Here is a 24245-nt window from a genome sequence, read left to right as displayed (position 1 = left end):
TTGCAAATATCACCAGGTTTTTAGATTTAAACTTTAGTGTTTCATGTATTTCAGCATGAACACTAACCAGAATGAAGATGAGGACATAAAAAGACCTCCACTAAGGTCTCCCTTCTTACTCGATCCAAGACGTCTGAAGGGTTTTCGATATCAGCTATTTTCAGAAAGGCTCACTGTCAATATGTGAATGAAGTCACATATTCTGTTTCTCCACAGGACATCCCCAAATGAGATAATCAAAATGCTTATTAAATTTCATAGCATGTTTACCAAGCTACAATATTAATTATCTTTAAAAAAGTCTCATGCAAGAAAATTTCATACTGTTTCCAGTTCAAGATGATTTAAACCATTGACATTAACAAGAAAAAGTCTAATATGAAATACTAATATTTTGTATTTTGTGTCCCTCCAATGATTGAGAAAACAATATACAATGCAAACTAAGAATAATAAAATGTGGTTTACAATAGAATATACGTACTAATAGTAGAAAATTTAATCAAATATCAATGATTTTTAATGTGGTTTAAAAGTTCTTCTTCCTGAGACATATACATGCAACAGTGATTCACATTGGCAAAAAAGTACATGTCCTTACATTTTTAAGGCAGTTGCTATATTCTCAACTGACTTTATTATTACCTTGAAGAAACAAATTAATCTAACAGCACCCAAGGGTTGAAACAAAAGAGCAGAGGTCTTAGGGAAGTTCTCAGTTTGAGAAATGGCAGGTTCACTAAATAATTATTTTTTCTATGTAATATGAAATGTAAGCGTTGGGAAATAGGAGACCCAGAAGAAGGATAAGATTTTCAAACATCTGAGTGATGTTCCATCTTTTCTTCCAGCTGTCTTGTTAGACTATCAAATCGAGTCAATGAACATATGGTTATTACTTTTAAATATGGAACAATTTCTGATTGGAATCCCAAGCTATATTTTGTAATATGAACTTACATTTATTGGAAAGCTTAATAAGTGGTGGAATTACATCATGTTGTCTGATATATTTTATACTTTTAAAGTACTTTTTTTTTTCATGGTTGATGAAGGGAATTCCGAATGTGTCCACCAACCAGCAACTGACCTACAAACAAATTCTTTGGCTCAGCTAATTAACAATTACTGTTCAGAAGTTGCCTAAAACATTGTATTTCCTAGCTACCAACCAATATATTTGCATTCGACCAAAGGTGTCAGGTAGTATCTCAACTAAACTATAATAAAGTCACTTTCTTTCCGAAGAGTTGTAGTGGATGCTGTCTTTTTGATTAAACTCTTCAGGTTTCTTTTTGTATTGAAAGAAATTATACTTTCTTTAGTACATTAAGTAATAATGATTCAAAGAAGTTTTTCTATCAAACATGTCAACACTACTTGTGTGGAGAGAACATCATGTCCAGAAATTCATGTTCTTTCTCTTCTGCTGGATGCTGGGGACTGAAAGTGCAGGAGGACACCACAGTAATTTTGTAGCATTCCTGAATAAATATCATGGTTCATTCACAGTATGGTTACCAATATGTAAGCAGCTTTTTCCTTTTCTTTTTTTTTTTTTTTTTCCCAGTGCATCGCTAGGCATCACAGGAACTCTTTGGGAAAGAATCAGTAATCCAGACACACAGGATCTTTCAAAGCTCTCTCTTCTCTACCAGCACCAAGACTGACACCTGGTGCCCAAGCCGAGGATACTGCTCAGCTCCTCATAAAAACAGCCATCCAAATTAACACTGATATCCAATAAAATGTATTGATTTAACAAGGCTGAAAAACTCCCATCCCTCTTACCCACCAATTTGCATACTCTAATTCTCATTCAAATCTACTGAAAGTGTAGCAAGCTTATGGACCATGATTTCAGCCTTGTTCATCCCTTAACAGTTAGAGTTACTGGATCATTAATATCAATAATGAGCTAGAACGGCAATTAGTGTCTAAATAAAATATGCCACAAATTACTGATTTATCATGTTTGTCAGTAAAAATATACTATGGCATAGCAGGGTCAGCAATTATATCATTCCAGAGACGGCAAAACTACAAGTCTTTCATAGAAGGTTTCTGAAAAAAATAAACAGAAGCACTGTCATTTTATTGCCAAACAATTTGTGTGAAAGACATAGCATGTAGTACAACAAGAAAATCCAGCAATTTTTTAAAACTGGAAATTCTTAAGTGCTGTCTGTTAAATAGTTATTTGTTTGCCAGCTTGTCTGACCCATTGCCTTCTTCCTCAGATGTTTCTCCTTCCACCAGTTTTAAATTCTGTATCTTCATTCTCTTCTTGGACTTGATTTCAGACATTTTCTCTCACTAAACTTGCTCAGACAAAAACTTCCAGGCTGCTTAGCCAGCCCATTCTCCTTTCTTTTGTGCCTGTTTTCCAAAATCTGTGGCAGAGCAAGATCCTAAAACCAGGCTTGATCCTCATATGTCATTTATGCATTTTCTAATGAAGTCATTGAAATACAGATCTCAGAGATATGTTGCTTGTAGTGTATAAAAAGTATTTTTAATCTCATCTTATATAGATACCATTTCTACCACTCCATCTTCTCCAATATTTCACTGCAGCAGGAAGAATCATGCTAATCTGAGGGATTTTTAAGAGCATGTTATTGGCTACTTCAGCTGAGTTTTAACATGAGTTTCTGAATGAATCTCTTGACCTAACTGTTTCAGAATACAGAAAATTTACTTCAGTTTTAAACAGTTACAGGCATTTTATTATTTTTATATATGCAAATATGTATAAAAGTATAAAGTATTTTAAATGCCTAGTATTATATAAGAATTATCAATAGCAAACAAAAAAGAACCCAAAACAAAGACAAAAAACCAAACAGACAAAAAGGGAAAAAACAAAAACCAAAGCAACCCAAAATTTGATATTAATTCTGTTTTAATTTATTCTACGACTTTCAAATTATATCCATTGATCAGACTATGCCATTACAGCAATAGGAAAGATCACTTTCCTTGAATCATTTGCCAACAAAGAAAGACAAGACTTTGTGGATGATAATCAGCAAAATACAAAGTAGCCAAATTGAGACAAACTCTCTTTAGTCACTAATTGTAACTCAGCAGTTGTTTATATAAAATTTTGCATCAGATATTAAAACAAAGTGATTCCCAGCGCTTAGCTGTTTGCAAGAAATTTATGCTGCAGATCACCTGCTGCTCAAGTTAGATTCTTTCCAACATTTCTTTAGCATTTTCCAAGAGTTCCCTGGAAAGATGCCTGTAGTACCCTATGAACTCTAACTATCTAAGAAAACACAAACTTGCCTGTTCTAATAAAAGTGACATTCAAATATGGACAGTGAAGAAAAAGTCAATAAAAACTTCTTTGTGGATGAGCCCCATGTTTGGAGTTACAATTTATTTTTAGTCTCACTGTGACCAGTATCCCAAATGAATTTTTACACCACATAGTCACAATTTATCAAGATGTTTGGGAAAATGGACTTGTCATATAGTCAAATCACTGTAGGAAGGAAAAGGACATTCTCCCTTCACTATCAGCCAGATCACAGTTGTCTGGTATCCATTTCTTCTCAACACGATCTCTGGAAAAGCCTAATTTTTTCTGAATTCCTCCTTCATGGACTTCATCTCTTAAACAGAGAGGCACAGAGTTGCCTGCTATAGAGTAGAAAAATTAAATAACATTAAATGTAAGGAAGTGTTGGAAGCAAAACCAGAGTTAAGATTTATTGAAGTAATGGGACAGAATTATTCTACAAGCCTTTAAAAAGGTTTCAAAGCTTTTCAAAACCTGCATTTCAAAAGCCACATATGTTTTGAAAACTATCTCTGGAAAGATAAACACTGAATTGTCAATCTGGCTTTCTTTTTTAGGTGACAGCTTCCATTTTAAAACAAATAGCAAAGGCAAAGAAAGCATTTGCCAGGCCTTTCATGTAAGCTGGAAATTCTCAGTTGGTAACAAACTGAAAGTTTTTGTGAGAATATATCCTTGTGCTTCTTAGCAGTTGTCTTAAGGACTCTACCAAAAAGAGCAAGTGACTTGGGAAACCCAGCTGAATGGCTGGTCATGTTTAGTACCTTCAGTTCTAAGTAACCAGTGTGACATACATCTCTCACTCCAAGAAACCACAGTTATTTTACAAAGGAAAATAATGAGAGCTATTCTGAGAAGATTTAAGTTTGACTTGATAAATTGTAAAAAAAAAAGGATAGAAAGTTATGTCACATGTTCTTAAAGCCTAATAACTTGATGAATGCTCATGAAGACTATGAGGAAAAAGATTTCTAAATTATTAAGCAGAAAAGCCATACTATTATCTAAATTCTCAAAAACAGAATGGCAAGACTCAAATTTCTCATTCTACCATAACCACTTTTGACTGTGTAGCTACTTCTCCTAAATCAGATTTCACAGCTGAATGAGTATTTCAATCAGATGAGCACTAGCAATAGTAAGAGATCCAAGGAATGCATCATGGATACCACCTCATAAAAAGGATAAATATTACACCATTATTGTCTTGAAATACAAACTTTGAAATACAAACCATATCCCTGATGGTAGACTCATTGATCTGACATTACACACCATGCATCATGCAACAGCACTATTGCAGCTATGCAAAAAAACTCTCAGATTTTTGTTCTGTAAGTCAGTTCTCTCAGTGCATAAAGTGCAGAGCATAGTCTGCATGTCTGTAATAACTCCAACTTACCTTCCAAGTAGGCTTATGGCTATTCAGATTCTTCCACTGTCACTTCTTTATTTTCTGCTAGATAAGGCATACTATGGGAAGAAATATCGGTCAGTCATTTTCAGCAAGAAAGGCAAAGTACAGACCTGGCATATTTTTATTCATCTCAAGACATGTCCTCATCAAAAAGGTCAAATTTTTTATAGAAAATACTATAGTGTCACATTATTGCCACGGGATAATTTGTGCTCAAAGGTCTCCTGTTATCTTAGGCTCTTGCCTTCATCCTTTAAAGTTCAGCAGCATCATACACCACCGTTCATCATCATCACCGTCACAGCCACTAGGTCAGCACTGGAAACAGAAATCAGTAAAGTCTTGGAGGGTCAGCTCAAATAAGCATTCCAAAGTTCAACTGTTTAAAAAAATCATTTCAATTTTTAGAGCAGACTGGAAATCCTTTAAAAGTAAACTACATGGTAAGATTAGGCTGTGACATGCAGAGGACCCTAAGAAGTAGATACATTAAAACTTTTTTTCATTCCTTTAACTGACAATTTCTAAACAGTAATGTCTGTCTTGAATAGAAAATTGTTGATGTTTAGAGGCAAAATTAGGAACAGAAGAAGTAAGGATAGGCAGAACACAAAGCTCAAACTGATGTGTTGTTTTGAACACTGAAAACCAGGTTCAGAGGGATCAATCTTGTAGGGTCAGTCTTTCACAGCTCCCACTCACCTGTCCTGTTATGGGAGTCCCTGAGTAAGAATAGACAAATACCAGCTTAGTGAAACTCAGCTCTGACTCCCTTCCCTATCTAATAAATCAGTCAGCCATTTCCCATTCCTTCTGGAGTATGCACTTTGAGGAGAAGATACAGCATAAGTTAATTTGAAGGGTAGATGGCCATGAACTAGGACAGTGTTCAAATTTGACTACCAAGCTTGAGAAAGTTCATGTGCAGTCCATCAGCATGCTTGCTCTCTTAGCTTGTTACTGAAGACAAGCATAAGAGCAAGCAAGCTGTACACATAAATCTGCAGCTTATTAAAAAGGAAAACACACACTGTCCTTGACAATTATTTTTCCACGTTGCCATCTATAGAGTAAAAAAGTATGTTTTCCCACCTCCTGAAGACTCCAGCTGATTGAAATGATTGGGTTTTCACTTCTCTCACAAAAATGTGTCTTCATGGAAAATTTTAGTAATATTTGTGACAATAGTTGTAATGGAAACTTCTGAGCAAACTTCCCAGAACTTCAGTGTGAAAAATTGTCAGATATATTTGCTTAGTGTTTTTTAATCATTACAAGACTGATTGATGTATAAGCACGAAGGTCTGGACTGGAAATCACTACATTGTACTAAAAGATGAAAATCAGAGGACAGCAAGGCATGGAGAAGTATTCATGAATAAGTTAGGCAAAGGTGTGTTGAAGATATTGAAACAAAATGTGCAGGTTTTTATTCATAGATCCTAGACAACTGGCAATGAAAAAGATTTTTGCTCAGGTTTTGCACAGCAGCACTTACACAAAAGTTATAATGCACAACCTCATTGCATTAGCCAGCTAGTGAGTGTTACTCCTTCTGAAAAGTCTGGATGTACAAAATCATTCTGAATCAGAGGTAGCAAAGGAGTGGCCTTTTCCTCCTCCTTCTTCAAGAATCTGTCAAGCATGTCAGATTGTTCATGTTAAATTGTGCTGGATGGCATTGAGATGTGCACTGCTGTCATCTAACGGCTGAGCTGCAGCTGTCAAATCCATCGCACTGTGAGCCTCCTGCAGCAATCCAGCACTGGTCCAAAACAGAGGAACAGGCCTTTATCCACTAATATATGACTAGTTCAAACCTGACAAATAAAGAATGTGCATGACAATGAGAGAAGAATAATAATCTTATCAACTCTAACAACTTCTGCTTGCCTGCAGACAAATTAGTTTATTAAAATCCTATTGCTAAACTCAGTTCTGACACAAAGCACAATGGTTCTGTTGATTTAGTGAGCACTTAATTTGGCCGTAAATTTTAAACCTTCACATCAGGCAGAAAGAGGGAAATTACTGACAATTGAAAGAAATCCATAAAATCAAAGTATTTGTCTGTATATCTACACCTTGAATAGTGTTGTGGCTTTAGCAATTTAACTCAAATTACAAACTGAGACTCAGAAATAATTAAGTTTGTACCTTTTACATATTTATTGTTCTTACTCACCTCCCTATTTACTTAATAAACAACCTTTCTGAAGTTTTCCTGTGGTTCAATCCATGCTAGGCAAACACTAATCTCTCCCAGGTTTTAGCTTTCTCAGTTCTCCTGCACCATGGTTTGACCTGCAGGCAAATGAAGCCATTCAAATATTTGCTTATCTTGTCATCTGTTCTCATCAGACTTGCAATTCCTGTCATGCCCCACATGTCAGTTTAAAGCATAACGTCATTAATACCTCCAGTGCACTAATGGATGCTTCACACATGAACGCATTAATGAAATGTGTTATTGTTTTCCCTCACAGGACATTAACAATCTCGCTCACGCTGAGCCTCTGAAGCCCTGCAGTGCTGCTGAAAACCACTAGCTATCAAATGAACCCTCAGTTACGCCTCAGTAACTTTAAGTTCAAGTTTATCACTGAAGTGTCACTAATGTGAGGAGAAGATACAAGCCTCTAAGGTCTTTTGGGCCCAGCTTCAATTACCTTAAAGAGTAACAGGAGGCAATAGCTGCAAGGGAAAAATACACCATCATATAAATGAAATGCTGTCAACACAAAATAGGAAAGATCTGGGTGTCAATGTGGTAATTTGTTTCTTGTTTCTACCCTTTGTCTATGGACTGGTGGCTTGGATAATGAGGACAGGATTGCTTTTCTAGGGGATTTAAACACAAAAATCTAGTTTCCTGACAGAGATTTTAAATATAAGAGGCAATAAAAATTTCTTATGCAAACCATATTTTAAATTGCTTTTCAGTATCTTTAAGAATTATTTTCAGAGGAGTATTTCACAGCAGGTTATGCAGCTTTTACATACAGGTAAACTAAAGAAGACTGCTAGTCTTCTCTTAGGCTGTGGTTGTAAGAGCACTTTGGCAGCAGAAACACAGTGGTGGCATTTTCACATCAGGAATAATATCACTGCTTTTTCTATAGGTCAAAGGAGAATAAAAATTAAGGTTTTCCTGCATTCATATCCACTATAAGGATCAGTTTCTCATTTTGCATTAGAAAGTTTTTATTTTGGTTTTTTTTTGTTTTTTTCCACAAAGCCAGTGGCTGAAGGTGTCCACTGTATGGTTAGACTTTAAATCAGAAGTCAGAGTAGCTGGTAACTTTAAATTTTCCTCTATGTAATATATATTATTATGTAAAGTTCGGAACAGGATATATACAAAAAAGTCTGGAATTTTATCTGGTGTTCCTGAAATCAGGAAGTTCTCTTATTCTATAGTCAACCTTTCGTTCTCACTTTATTCTCAAGTAGTAATGCTCCTATATAGAGCTCCTATGATCACAGCTAGGAGCGAGGCCATGTTAGGAACAGGCAGTAGAGATTCCCAGCTGTATAGGAAACAAACAAGTAAACCCTGGAAAGGCCATTACTGGCTTATTCTACTCTAGCATACCTCTAGCACCTCCTCCCTGTGAACTGCCCTGAAAGCTCCATTTTTCCTCATTAGTCCAAGACATGACATGAATCTCAGAGCCCTCCAGCACAGAAAGTTTCTGATGAGTAGCCTGCAAGGTCAGGAAGGTTTGTCACCCCTATTTCAGTTTATTGCCTACTAACCTCTTAAGACAATCCCTGAATGCCTTCTTATAGTTATAGCATAAATCCCATATACATTCTGCATATTGTACGTACCAGATAAGTGCCACAGAAGTAACATAAACAGGGACAATGAGTCTTGTAATCTAAATTAACATACTACTCCAGGAAATCAGGAACTTTTACTGCCACAAATATACAGCAGTCACCTACAGAATCAAGTGGATTGCCAAGAAATGTTTCACTCTTCTGAGAGTTCCAACAAATAGTTGCTGTTTCTTCTTTCTAAAATTCAGACGAATGGAAATATTATTACAGAATTTCTCATGTTTACAATCCAGAAGCATTTCTGATACTCATCCCCTTGTTCATACAGTCAGTCTTCTTCTGTAAAACACTTTCTTTTCCCCAGCATATATTTCCATAAAGAGCATGGTAAAATTAGTGTCAGCATATGAGTTTTTTCTCTGGTGTGGATTTATTAATGTTATCATGTCCTCCTTTTCAGGATCTCACAAATCAGTGATAGATCAAAGTGTCTCTAGCTTAGATATCACAGACTGTCTTCAGCATCCTATTTTTTTCTTTTTATTGCCATTAGCTAATCAATATGTCGCATAAATCTGTGACAAGCTAATGCAATTACATGTCATACTGAACTTCATTTCTGAACATTTCAAACCACAAATTTTTCATTACCTACCCATTTCTTCCTCTTAATTTGCTAATGGGAAGATCTATGGTGGAGTGAAGAAATTTTATCCCATGTGCTGCTGAACAAGCTAAAATAATGTACGGACCAAGGCCAGCAAGGATTTCCTAATGACATCCTTCTTTTTTTTTTTTCATGTGTACTCATACACCAAAGAGAAGTGCTCTAGCACCAGAAATTCTGATTATTAACCACATGCCATTTGGAAATGTTGTACAGCATAAAGTACATCGTCACATGCTTCCTACATAGTTATGGGTACATTCAAGTTAAGCAAATCAGCCATTTCTTTGACAACATGCACAGTAGTGAATTAAAGCACTAGGGAATATTTTTATATGCAGAAATCCAGTTATTTCTAATGCTAGGTTTTTAAATGGCCCCTATTGCTCTCCTAAAAAACTTGCAGGAGCAGCTCAGGAGCTGGCAAGGACTCTTGCCCATGCTAATTGATGGTTTAAAAGCAAACTTCGTGTTTCAGATGTCAGCAGTTTAAAAGAATTTGGACATAGGCTGTTTTGTGTCAGTGTTAAGAAAGCCCTAAACTCATTTAGCCTACTTGAGTAAATTACAGCCTTCAATATCACTCCAGATATATATGTTTATATATATATATGTAATGATATTTATACAACACACACATACACAATCCCATATTAAGTTGTTACTGAATTCCTACCTGCTCACTATACATTTTTGTAAAGGAGAAAAAATACATGGTATATTAAAGTGTATTCAGACACCACGTGTTAAGATAAGATGTGCTACTTGCCATATCAAATGGAGGAAAAAGTTTATCTATCTATGTCTACGTTAAAAGGCAATTCAATGCATTTACAATGATGGTGATAGAAAACGGATGCAGGTGGGCTGAGAGGTGATACCTCAACTCTGAGAATATTCAAGATCAGGTTGGATGGGGATCTGAGTAGCCTGGTTTTGTGTTAAGTGTCCCCACCCACATCAGGCAGGTAGGAGTAGGTGACCCTTAAAGTCCACTTTAATATTCCACCAAAATATTCAATGATTCTGTGATTCCATTTAGATTGGAATCTGTACATTTAAAGAACAGATACTTAGGTGTCCTCATGTATACACCTAGACAGCATGCAACAGAGGGGGGTGCTAGTTTTCTGTAATCCAGAGCTGAGCATTCCAAACTATGTAAAGATATCTAAAGATATCCAGTTCTCTAATGTGTACAGAAATTAATTTCTAGAAATACTGAGCACTGACAAAATGTTATTTATTATCTGTTTTACTACCACAGTGTCTTTCTAGCATCTCTTCCCCAGGGAAAGCATCCAAAGGGCAGCAACAAGGCATTCATGAATAATAACGAGAAACATCTTGCAGATGTAGGGCCCTCAGCTTACAAAGGTGAATCTCAAAGAAATTATATACATATAATATATATATATATAGTGTATATGTGTATATACACACATTCATATTGAAGTGTCCTAAGAATTTCCAAATTAACTTCAGCTTTGGTTAAAAAGTGATTTTATCATAGCTGCTGAGGTATTAATTAATTTGCCTTTTCACTTTGAAACAAAACCTAGTGCAAGGTATAAAATGTGGACAACACTATTGTGCATATGAGAAACTAATCTAAAATTTGTTTAGTCAAGAGCTATCTTTTCTCTTTGTTTAGTATTTTCTTTCCACAGTCTTGGAGCAGATACTGCTTTTACTCCTTCCTTACTCATCAAAGCATGGAAAAAGCATCTCCCCAGGTTGAGGAGAAGCTCTGCCCATTTGACACTGCCTGTCTGAAACTATTTGTTTTCCATATCTTTAGCCAGAGAACCTTCTAGTGAACATTTTCATTGGAAGAATGCTCAGATACAAAGATAGTTTCCTATCTTTTGTAAGTTAGCATTACAGATTATTACCCAATAAATACATAAACACACACACATATATACACATATATTTGTATGTGTGTGTGTGTTTATGTGCACGCAGAAAAGTAGCCAACCTTCAAAAGTGCCCAAGGGATACATTTCTAGATGTGTTCAGGAGTCTAAAGAATCAATGCCAGCTGGGCCTGTCAGTTGTATTAAAATACTCCCCATGATTTATTTAGATATTAAGCTTTGAAATGTTTGCAGAAGCCTAGTTCTCCATAGCTATATATGTGAAAATACAGAGATGGAAGAAAACTTAGCCCATAGGGAGAAAAAAGACTTCTGCTACAGAGAAGAACAGTGCCAACTCCTACTGGTCATGCCTGCATTGCTTCTCGTGAGCAGTCCTCATAGCAGCTGGGATCACAGCATGCCTCCCATCCATGTGGCAGCCTGCTCTGAAGTGTCTCCCTGTGCACTACATCATCAACAGGCACACACAACTTCATTGACTTGATAGAATTCTTTCTGGCTATATTCAAATCATGCTTTCAGACTTATTTTCTGTATAGGCCTGTCATGGTTTAACCCCTGCTTGCAATTATATACCCTTCAGCCTCTCATGCACACTCTCCAGGAGAATGGGGAGGAGAATCATGAAAAGCTAAATCCCACGAATTGTGACCAGAACAGTTTAATAATTGAAAGAAAGTAAAATAAAAATAATTAAATGTAAAAGAGAGAGAGGACTAAAACCCAGGAGAAACAAGAGATGCCAAATACAACTGCACGGCAGCTGCTGTCTGATGCCCAGCCCATCCCACAGCAGCAGTAAATGCCTCCTGGCCACTTGCCCCTCATTTATATACTGAGCATTACATTCCATGGTAGGAAATATCCCTTTGGCCAGTGTGGGTCAGCTGTCCTGGCTGAGCTCCTTCCCAGCTCCTTGTTCACCTGCTGGCTGGCACAGCATGGGAAACTTGGAAAGTCCTTGACATAGAGTAAGCACTATTCAGCAGCAACTAAAATACCTGTGGGTTGCCAGCAACAGAGAGAAAGCCTACATACATGTTACTAGATACCTCAGAGTTTGGCGTGTATGTCTGTGTGCTGGTTTTGTATTAATTGATATTTGGTGAGAAGGGAAGAAACAACCCAATAATAAGAAATTCTTTTTCTCGGAGGGGGCTGCTCAGAGCTTCCTCTGTGGTTAGCAAAACCAATAGCTGGCTAGCTCTGAGAACTGGCAACCTATTAAACCATTTAGAACCTGGGTCCACTTATGTGAATTCCAAATTTTAAAAATGGGCAAGCCCAGGAAATCTCTCTCTCTTCCTTCTGGCCTTGAAAGGTAACTGGGCTTTGGGCTAGCCCTGCTCCGCTGCAGCCTGTGTGGCCTGGCAGGGCTGGGTGGGACCCCAGCAGTGTCCAGGCTGGGGGACAGGAGGCCATGGAGCGAGATACTAACCCCTTTGGTGCAGAGATGAGACCGCACACCATGACTCTCCTCTTGGGTGTGAGTAAAGTAGAATCAGGACATGTAGAAGACAACATGAAGACACCAAGGTCAATAAAGAAGGAGTCAAGTCCCAGACGGAAGGAGAATGAGGAGATGCCCTAGTGATGCGGCTGAAAGTTCTTTTGGTAAGGCCATGGAGATAGACTACTATTAAAGGGGATACTAAAATATCCCCTTTAATTCATTAGAAAGTATGTGGGGATAGAGTGTTCAAATTGTAGATATGAGCAGAGGCATCCATTGATGAAGCAAAGCAGATGTTGAAGTAGCTGTGATCCCATAAGAAGCTTGAACAGAGAGAGAGATGAGAGAGGTGACCACCCTTTGCCCCAGAGAGAGGAAAAGATCTCTGTTCCCAGAGATGAAGATGATTGCAGAGATAGATGAAGAAAACCTTTGCTTTTGAATAGCTCATCCTTAAAATAATACCACATAAGTTTACATGGCCCATTAACTCAGCTATGGGAAGGCTGTGAAAATGGGAGGAGCTTCATGATAGCAGATTTTTTCCCGGGCAGCTGCTATTCGTGGAAATCAAAAGCCACAAGAGAACAGTTTCTTGTGGAGAAGTCTCAATGGCCTGGTAAGAGAAACTCCTCTCCCTACGAGAACTGATGAAAGACTATTGTAGAAGCAGTAATTGATTGAAAATCCCAGGTTTTGTCTCTACATTGTCAGTTGGTAAAGAAGAGAAGTCGGACAGGAGGAGGAAAACGGTCCTGAAGGTTTTATTCTGATTCATTTTTTTCTTTTAGTTCTTTTAATAAAGTTCTCTTTATACCGTCTAAGTTTTGAGCCTGTTTTTCCCTCCTCCTAATTCGTATCTCACAGCAGGAAATGAGTAAATAATTCTAGTAGGTGCAACGGCGATTTCAGCCAGCGCTAAACCCATCACATTTTTTGGTGAGCTGGCTGCGAAACTCAAATAGGTGAACCTAAACCACTACAGTCTGATATATTAAGATTCAATGGGTTGCAAGACTTCATTTTCACTAAATAATCTGGCAAAGAAGCATAGGGATGGAAATAGAAAGTATTAGTGACAGAAAGGAAGAAAGCAGATGTGGATCTCAGGGCCATGATGTGCAATAAATTGGGTTACTTTTACTATGAACCTCTAAGCAAGACCCATGCACTTAAAATATCCCATACTCTTGCTTCTATCTCATCCCTGATCCAGGTTATATTGCCAGAAATGTGGCAGAATGACAAGACTTCTCGGGTACAGCACAGAAGCCCAACAGGAAACAAGTCACAGATTATGCAATCTAGTTTATGGTGTCATCTCAATGAATAAGACCTTTGGAAGGTGATGATTTTTCTTTTGAAACTGGACTATCTGTGTAATTTCAGAGTTTTTAATATATTTTCATTATCCCTCAAATTTCTTCTCTCAAAATACATAGGGATATTAAAGAAGTTTACTGGTGAGGACTAAGTCTATCTTTTACACCATCAATCTACTATGATTTAAACTTCTAGTATATCTACAAGCAGCATTTGTGGATGATATCAAATACTGTATAGGCAAGGATAATATAGCCGATGCACATGAAAGCACAGCCTAACTCTTTTCAAGAATAGTGAGATTTACACAATACTTCTAACTAAGGAAATTAGTTGTCTCTTTTCAGGAGTAAGTATCAATGGGTAGATAATATCTAAGAAGCTTCTTGTTTTCTCAAGGTTGACAGACATTTAACAGGAATTTCCTAGCCAATCTAATATTATTTAAAAAATAAAAAAAACTAAATCCCAGAGTTAATAACTTCTTTGCCAAAATGCATTAAAGCTTTCATAGATATTATCACACTGAAATATTGTACATAAATTCCTGTTGGGATTTAAGATTTTTCCTTTTGCTTTTTTCTATCATGGAATTTTGTCCCATCTCTCGCTAAGAAACCATAACAATTGGTACTTAGGGAGACGAAAGAAGCTGCCATGCTCAGAGGGACGATGACACCCGCCTGCACTTCTCTCATCTGAGGGTTTTCTCTTGGAGCAGCAGAGATACCTGGAGATTTGGGCTGGGGGAAGGGCTTGGGCACTGCTCCTAGCTCTCTGCCCTGTCGGCTTTGGAGGGAGAGACAGGCTGCAGTTGCTGTGGGGAGAATTCACCGCCACTGCGGGGTTCCATCTCCTCCTGCCTTCTTCTACCATAAGAGCTGCCATTACACTGGGACCTTATTAACACACTACTGCACTAAAAAAAGAACTTCCACCATCTGCTCGGGTGCCTCAGGGAAAACCCCGGGACCTTGAGCCCCTTTCCCCTCCAAGGGAGCCTCTCCTGGCTGTGTTCAGGAGCGGGACTGCCGCTGCCACAGCTGCGGGTTTTGTCACACCGTAGCTCCGCACCCCTTGCCTGCACGGACACCCTGAGGTTCCAGTTACAGCTGCAGAGTTTCTGCTGCCTCTCGCTTGCTGCCCCAGGTGAGCCCGCCCTGACGTTCCAGCCGCTACTCCCGCTGGGCCCCCCCTTTGCCAGCCCGGCCGCCATGACGGCGTGAGGGAGCCGCGCCACAGCGCCCCCTGCAGGCGCGGGGAATCACCGCCCCGCCCTGCCCGCCGGGAGCCACCAGCGCCCCCTGCCGGCTGCGAGCGGAACCGCCCCGACGGGGAAAGCGCCCCAAGAGCGGGAAGAGCTGCGCTGGGCTCTGCTCCCGTTTGCTGTGTCGGCACTGCCACTGTGTGTCTGCCTGCTCACACACACACACACTAGTAAAGAACTGGTACTCCTTCTCCCAAACCTCGGCCTGAAAGGGTCTCATTTCAAAGTTATAATAGTTTGGAGAGCAAGGGGGTAATGTTCTCCATTCCAAAGGAGGCTCCTGCTTTCTTTAGATGACACCTGTCTTTCAAACCAAGTCAACTCTACCCTGGTTCTCTAATATAATTAGAAAATTTAAGTAATTTTCAATACTGAAACAGATTTCTGAAAACAGCTTTCAAGGGTGGTCATTGAGGTCTTTTTGTGAATAAAATTAATTAATTTGATTTGATTGTATTTGCCTTTTATTTTCTGCAACTATAGTGAATTAGATTCTGATCCTAAGACAAGGGGCTGATAAAACAAAGCAAGTTTCTTCCTTTCTTGTGCTAATAATTACAGAAAAATCATCTGCCACAGAAGCCCCAAAGTCAGGATCAGGAGTTATACTACACCTCTGGGAAAAGCAAACAGTACATGTATGCAGAGAACTGTAACCAAGAATTCCATACACTATGTTTCTAAGTAGTCTTGCATAGCTACAGATTTTGAAAAACACTATAAAAAATATAACTGAACATGAGTCATCATTTATCATGAACTAATAAAACATTCCTTAGTTCAGACGAGTGGTTTTCTGAATGGAGAAATTCTTGCATTTGGATTTTGCATAGATTCTGGAGTAACTGCCATTCACATTTTTTGGACTATAATGACTTTCTGCTGCATAGAGGTCTGGGTATACAAAACTTCTTCAGGTAGGTGCCAGTTGAGTCATTATAAATCACTATCTTTGCTCATGATAGTGGAAAATAATGGACAAATAACATCACCTGAGCCTTAAGAAAATGCGTTCTATATTTGCTCCTCCAACAGACTGTGCATCATTGATGCTGAATCAGAGACCAACTGACCTTGTTATTATTGCCTTCATCATAGTCATATTTAATCATATCACCAAACCCAAAATTCATTTAGAAGTACTATATCATTGAATGTTTATCACCTAAGAAATCAGAATCATCATTTCCAAGAACAATGGAAATCAAAAAATCTGTGACATCTACACATCTATCCTTATCTTAAAATATGTTTGTTTTACTAGCCTTAGTGATATCCATTTTAAAAAAAAGCCCAACAGCACAGGAGAAATATTTGAGATTATATTCCTTAGTTCCTCATGTGCACTTAAGTTGTTAGAGGTAATTTGTTATAGATTAAGTATGTGTTACTTAAGGGAAGATTACATTGCAAGAACCTGGTAGCATATGGAAAGACTTAAATTAGACTTCTTTATGTCCATTGACTTTACATGTACAAACATGAATTCTCACTGAAGCTGTCTAGGCTTCTGGAAAAAAAAAATCTCAATTTTGTTAGCCTGTCTACTTCTAACCCTACTTCAATTTAAGTATACTGCAGCATTGCTTGGCCTCTGGGGCCAAGCAGGCTGATTATTATACCTTTGTGAAGATAAAAACCTTTCAGCCATGCACAATAGACCTCAATTCTGATGAATTCCACACCTAACCTGAATTTGGAGAAAATCCCTTTCCAAAACATTCCTTTTATCCATGTCTTGGATTTAAACAGTTTGGTTGACTCTGTAGGCCTTGCATAAAACTCACAGAGAATGAGTATTTACAGGAAGCAGAACCATGTTACACAAAGAAATCAGGAAAAACCCAGGAAGAATAACATTTCCAAAACATCTGGTTTTCCCAGATGCATTATTTGGTCTGAAATATTACTTCTAACTACAGCCTCCTGCCAATAAATAGGACAACTTGTATAAATTAGGTCATCATCTAATTTCATGCAAGACTTTGGAATCTAAGTATGGGGAATTCACAAGGTCACTCTTGGTGATACCATCTGGACAGTAACAGCTGATTCAACATGTGAGCATGAAGAGCTCATATAGGAATGACCCATGCAACATTTTCGCAAAGTGTTAGCCAAAAGCCTGATAACAGTGTGAGGCACTTAAAAAGGTTTGCATGAGACTACCATCAGCCAAGATTAAACACTATAACCAGGGGAATATCAAAAGACTTTTAAGAAAGAAGAATGAGCTTGAAGAGAAGGGTGAGATTTTAACAGCAACTGAGAGAAAGATCTCGGTAACAGAGTAGCCATTCAGAGTGGGTTTCACACAGCTAGAAGTCATCTCACCACTGTTGTGACCTTTGCCTAGAGCTGGTGAAGCAGCTTCACACCAGAGGTGTAACCTGCACGACTCAGAGGGTTGATAGGGCCTTCCACCTATGTGGGACCTTGTGACCTTGTAGATGGGCATCTCACCATTGTGTGGGCAGCAGGTTACATGGATATAGACTGAGCTGCAGCATCTGCACCTCTCCCAGAAGGGGAGGTAAAAATAGGTACCTGTTCAAGAATGTGGGTGAGCTAGTGATCCACAGATTCTCTGGAAATGGTGTTAGGACTTTCAAAAATTATTATTTCTGAGGATTAAAGAAGTGTGTTGAGAAAGTTGTAAAAACAGTGTAAGTATCAAGAGATAGTGTTGTGTTGTATTGCTGATATTGACCTTGAATTTGTCAGACACACTGATACTAAATCAACAACTATTACCTGATTTAAACAAGAATTGAGCAGTGCCAATATGCACAATGATATTTATTGCCTTTAGATGGTATCTGTTAGCCCTCCCATCTGGAAAGTCAAAATAGAGACAACAGAGAGCTTCTTGGATTCCTTTTGAAACTAAGATTTTCCTCTTGCTATAGGCCAGGTAAGTCTCAAATGGAAGTGGTCTCACAACTAAACAAATGCTTCTCCATTGACAAAGAGCTTACTTCATACCTCTCTCCTTCACAGACTGTTCTAAAAGTTGAGATTTTCAGGAGATATATCCCATTACATAACCACTTTTCTGGACCAAATTTTTCCCTTCATTTAAGTCAATTTCTTAGAAAGAACCTCAGTGAAACCTGCTCATTCAAACACTACCCATGGGCTAGACAGAGCTACAAACAAGTGCAATTATGACACTGAGGAGTCCATAGTTACTCTTCCAAATAACAACTACACTTAATTACACAGCATAAGCCAGAATTTAGGCATGGCATATCTTTCTTAAAATCACCACAGAATATAGATAGCTAATTAGCTCCCAAGTTATTAAATTCTCAACATGTACAGTGAAATCAAAATGTTTTATGTAAATGAGCAATTTCTTTATAAAGACCAAACCAGTCTTTTCTTACACTTAATTTAATATTACTCATCAGCAAGTCTATCAGAACAGCACAGCCCTGTGGATAATTACCTTATCAGTTTACCTAAATAATATCCATCAGTTCCTTTCAGTCTGTTTTTCCCGATTAAAAAGGGTTAAGACAGAAATATAATCTAATCTGTATTTGACCCCATCGACTCTAGGACAATGATTCTGCTGTAATCATCTTTACTAGTTTCTATGTCTATCACATGCCATCTCATTCATCACTTTAGATCAGCATTATTCAGTCTTGCATAATCTTTCCAGAAAGTTTTATAATTAAGAGATTCTTAACTGTAGCTTAATCATAATTTTATTTTTTAGGTAGAACAATTGTGATTACCATTGGACAGCATTTCAGGCCCGGGAGATAAAATGGTAGAACATTATATTTCTGAGTTTTTCTGTGGAAAGACTGAATGGCCTTGATCATTTATACTGGGAGTATATGAGGAATAATTCTATTACTCATATTTTTTCCTAAAAATGGACCTATTTGGACTATGCCAAGCATTGTCCAGCTGCATGCCTATTACCTGTTGTTGTGGTTTGACTCTAACTCAAAGCCAGGCACGTGCAAGAGTTGCTCACTCACCCTTCCCTGCTACAGCTGGGCAAAAGAGAGGAAAAAAAATGAATTAAGGTTTCATGAGTGAGACCAGGATAAATATTTCAAGGGCAAAACAGGTTCAACCCTAAGTTGCAAAGTGAATTTATTACTAACAGAATCAGAGGAGGATAATGAGAAGTAAAATAAGCCTGTAAAACATGTTTACCCCCCAGCCCCTCCCTTCTTCACACAGACAGTGCAGGGAGAGAGGGCATGGGGATTTTGGTCAGTTCATCACTGAGATTTTCTTCCGCTGCTCTGGGAGAGGAGAGTCCTCCCCCTGTGAGACCATGGGGTCCCTCCCACAGGAGACAGTTCTCCGTGAACTTCTCCAGCGTGGGTCCACTCTCACGAGCAGCAGTCCTGCCAAAACTGCTGCAGTGTGACTCCCTCCCACAGGCACTCAGTCCTCCCAAAACTGCTGCAGTGTGGGTCTCTCTTTTCACGGGGTGCAGCCCTCCAAGGACAGGCTGCTCCAGCCTGGAAGCAGGGCCTCTCTCTCCTCCAGGTCTCCCACTGGATCACAGGCCCCTCCAGGCACTCACCCGCTCCACCATGGGCATCTCCCCCATGGGCTGCAGGTGGATCTCTGCATGCCCCATGGATCCCATGGGCTGCAGGGCACAGCTGCTGCACCGTGGTCTCACCATGGCCTGCAGAGGAATCTCAGCTCCAGCGCCTGGAGCATCTTCTCCCCTCCTTCTCCACTGACCTTGGTGTCTCCATGTGGTTTCCCTCACATGTTTGCACATCCTCCTGTTCTCTGACTAGGAGCAAAACCCCTGTGACTTTGTTTTGATTTTGTTCTTAAATATGTTATCACAGAGGCTTTCCCAACTTCTCTCATTGGCCCAGTTTTGGCCAGCAGCACGTCCATCTTCAGAGCCATCAGCCATTGGCTTTGCCAGACATGGTGGGAAGTTTCCAGCAGCTTCTCACAGAAACCACCTCTGTGGCCCTCCCGCTGCCAAAAAACAGGTCGTGCCAAACCAGTACACCTGAATAGTAAGATATTCTGGTAGGCCAAGAATTTCTGAGTATATAAATTCAGAACTAGTTTTTAATCAAAAGATAAAGTTGGACGTGTTGATAAGAAAGATTTTGGAAGAAGAATACCTGTTTTTATAGAAAATGCAACGTGAAGCACAAAATGAAGTAACAGCAAGCATTTAAGATAACATCTACTTGGTGACCCAGAACTATTGATCCTTAGTACAGAAACCTTAGGTAAAAGAAAGATTCTTCTTCAGCTCAGTAGGCAAACCATTCAGAGGAATTGTCAGTATCAACACTGGAAAAGAACTTCAAGAACAGACAGTTTTCTTGGTGAAAAGACCTCATGGTGTTTTGTTGTGTGATAGAATAATTAAAGATTCTGTTACAAAAATCTTCACAGGAGTAAAAATCTATTTCAGTTCTGATGATGTGATAGGGCTATAAGGCACTTGTACGCAGTTTAAAACACCTCTCAGTTATAAAAAAACAATAAACAGAACTTTCTATATTTTTTAAGCATGCAAAAGGGCTGGGGTTTTATCTTTATAGATTTCAAGTCAAGAGGTTCATTAAAGCAAACCAGCTACTAAAAATAAATTCAACATATAATTAAAAATAAAACAGAAAGAGAAAAACCAAAACCAAACCAAAATGAGAAAACCTTTCCCACTCTGCTGGGAAGGAAGGAAAAATTCAAAGACAAAAAACTAATCAATTAGCCTTTCTCATCATAAATGTAAATAATACTTTATAGACCACCACATTACAAAGCACATGAAAGAAAATGGATCTAATGTAATCTAGATTAGGTAAATACAGTTAGATGGGGATTGCAAAACTCTGAATTCAAGACCAAAGTTAAACAGATTTGGATAATTCATTGCCAATAAGTTCATCTGGAACAGCCTCAGAAAACACAGCTTCTCTATATGCAGTGTATAAGCAACATGCCTCCAAGACAAGGTCAGAAATGTTTATGCAAACATCCAGTAACCATCAGTTTCACCCATTTTGAAGCCGAAAGTTAATAAAATGTTACTTAGTTGTAGTTTGTTACCCTAAGTAAAAACCTTTGGTTTTGATAATACTCCTGCAACTGTGCACATTTGGGGAATGGGAAGAATACCAGGTACACAAAATAACCATAAATGGTTTTATAAATCTGTAATATACTAATTGGAATGAAGACAAACAGCAACTAGACTACTTAAAGTGTAGGAAATAAAAGCTTCTGTGAGTGAAGTCAATGGAGAATGGGAAAAAAAAAAAACTGTTTACTTTTGACAATACTCCTAACATTATAAATTACCAGAGACAGTGATTCTCAAGTGGATTTGAAACACTAACAAGATCTTACAAGTAGTCACAGACATCAGTTATATGAATTGGACTCTTGTCAAAAAGGACACTTAACATTCCCTACAAAAAAGGGAAGAAAGCCCATTGCTATACCTAGTGGATTCACAAAGGGAACTGGGCCACCTCTAGGCTAAAGACAAGGTGAAGAAGCTGGGGAGGTTCAGCTTGGAGAAGAGAGAGTTACAGAGATCTCATAGTAAGCCTCCAGTATCTGAGGGGGGCCTACAGGGAAGCCAGAGACAAGGTCTCATTATGAAGAACTGTAGACATGGGACAAAGGGGAAAGGCTTCAAGCAAAGAGAAAGAAATTTAGATTCTGTATATGGAAGAAATTCTTTATTGTGAGGCTGGTGAGGCACTGCAATAAGTTGCCCAGAGAAGCTGTGGATACTCCATCCCTGGAAATGTTCAGGCCAGGTTGGATCGGGATTTGGGAAGCCTAGTCTAATAGGATGTGCCCTATTATTACAGCAGGGGGATTGTAATTAAGTGATGTTTAAAGTCCTTTCCAGCCCAAAGCATTCTGTGATTCTAAATCCAGATTGAGGTTATGTCTCTCTGAATTTCAGTTCCATCCCTTTTGTGGGAAAGATGATGCAAGCAATGTTTTTTTTCTGGAGCCAATCACAAAATCCCAAAAGAAAGCATTACCTTCCTGCGCCTCATATTTTGTCTCTGCAATAGATTTATGATGCTCAACTTACTGAATTTTAAATCAATTTTGGGTGTTTCTCTCTAATATTCTAGGGAATGAAAATTCATATTTATAATGCAAACTGATAGTTTCATAATACTTTTATTAATATTTTCACACTCTTAAGTTCTCAAGTTGAAGGGTGAATTAATTGTATGTATTTATTTACACTGCTGAAGCTGTTATCATATACTTATTTATATAGTACCAGTTTTTATATATGACAACCTCCCAATGGATCAGCAGTGCTAAATCTAGAACTCACCAAAAATATTTCAGATCAATTTATGGTAAGCATGCTAGAATCTGATGCACAGTCAAATACAGCAAATTAAATGTCCTATAGGTTTATGGTTTATGTTCAGTGATGAGTGTGCATTAAAACCTATACTGAAGAATCAGATGGCGCTTATAGATAACCACCAAATGGATGTAAGGAAAAACACAGTGAGGTTGCATTATCTGCAATGGAAAATTAGGAGATGGTAGAAAATAGGAGTAATGTGTGAAGTAGGACATGGTAGAACAAATGAGGAGGGTAGCAAGGTGTTGAAAATTAATTAATTATTGAAGTATCTTGAAGAGGAAAACTACAGTATAATTAGTAAGTACTATCGTTAATCAATTTGAGTTTCTTTATTTCAAATAGTCTCTTATCCTGAAAGATTCCCCTGCATTTTGTGGAAGGATGCATTACCTTCAGCATTTCTTTGAGATGAAGGGCTTGTCAACTTACTATTAGAGACATGAAGTTCAAGTGCAGAAGCTCTGTAATAGCTCTTATGTTCAAACATAAGAGAGCCACAACAAAGATATTATGAAAAACAAGGCAGTCTAGTGAGATATCAGCACATTTTGTGCTCTCAAAATCCTACTAAAAGAGCCTTCAAGTATGTTAGTACAAGTCAAATATATCAATGGATCATATAAGAGTAAAGCAACTAGATATTGTCATGTTAAATATGAAAAGAGACTACAGAGAGAGAGCAGTGAAGATTTTGACCAAGCGTTTCTACCCACAATATAGAATCTGTCAAGGGAATGGTTTTGCAAACAATCCATGTTTCAAAATTATCACAGATCATCTGTTGCTCATTTAAGGCCTGACTTGTTACACGTTCTGTTATTTTCTTGCAGTTGTCATCAGATATCACAATACTACACATTTGCTAAAAGGTTACTCTTCTCTGTACTTAGACAAATTAGAGTAATGAGAGAAGTAGCCATGAGTGATCTCAATTAAATGTGTATCTATGCAAAGGAGTCTAGGATTATTTACCACACCAAAGATATGATTCACACTTGAAAATAAATCAATATTTTCACATGCAATCAGTTTTTCAACTAGAAAAACTTAATAAAATTAATATTTTTCAAACACTACTTGATTTTTTGCTTCATATTTGAAAAAGATAACCCACCAACATGGAATTTCTGCTCCAATGACTGCCCCAGCATGTGTTCTGCTGTCACTGATTGCAACACTGCCCTGTTTGCTAAAACATGAATTGGAAAATTTACCTCATGCCCAGCATCCCCTTTCGTTCTTTTATTTATTTATTTATTTGGTCTTGCCTTTTAACACAGTTCTGAACCACTGAATATGAGTGAGCTTAAGGTGCGATACTCTATGCCTTAGTTATCAGATATTTCTAAATTCAGGTCAACAGACATGCTTACATTTGATCCAAAAGGCTAAATCCCTCTCTCTTTAACCAAGAGATTTGAGCAAGAAAGCCACAAAAAAGGATTATCTTGGCTAGAGTACGTAAAGCTTATTCTTTTACCTGATGAAGTAGAACAAAATTACCTAAAATCTCTGTCACTTAGCAATCTCCATTTAAAAATAAAAATACACATAAATAAAGAAACACCTAAAAATAACCAACTCAGCTCTACAACTCTCATATTTAAGCAGAAAAGAATTGCACACATCAACCTGAGCTTTGAATGTCAAATAGCTTGGATTTCAGACACTTTTTGCCACAAAATAAACTTTTCTTCTTGATATAAACAGGGTCAAAAAGGCCATAAAAATGTTAGAAAATTTGATGTCAAATCGATAGTTATACAATTG

The sequence above is a fragment of the Pseudopodoces humilis genome, chromosome 4, assembly GCF_049639895.1.
Source record: "Pseudopodoces humilis isolate 2021_Gansu_Grassland_sample_001 chromosome 4, ASM4963989v1, whole genome shotgun sequence".
NCBI classification, from domain to species: Eukaryota; Metazoa; Chordata; class Aves; order Passeriformes; family Paridae; genus Pseudopodoces; species Pseudopodoces humilis.
This window is presented reverse-complemented; position numbering follows the sequence as displayed.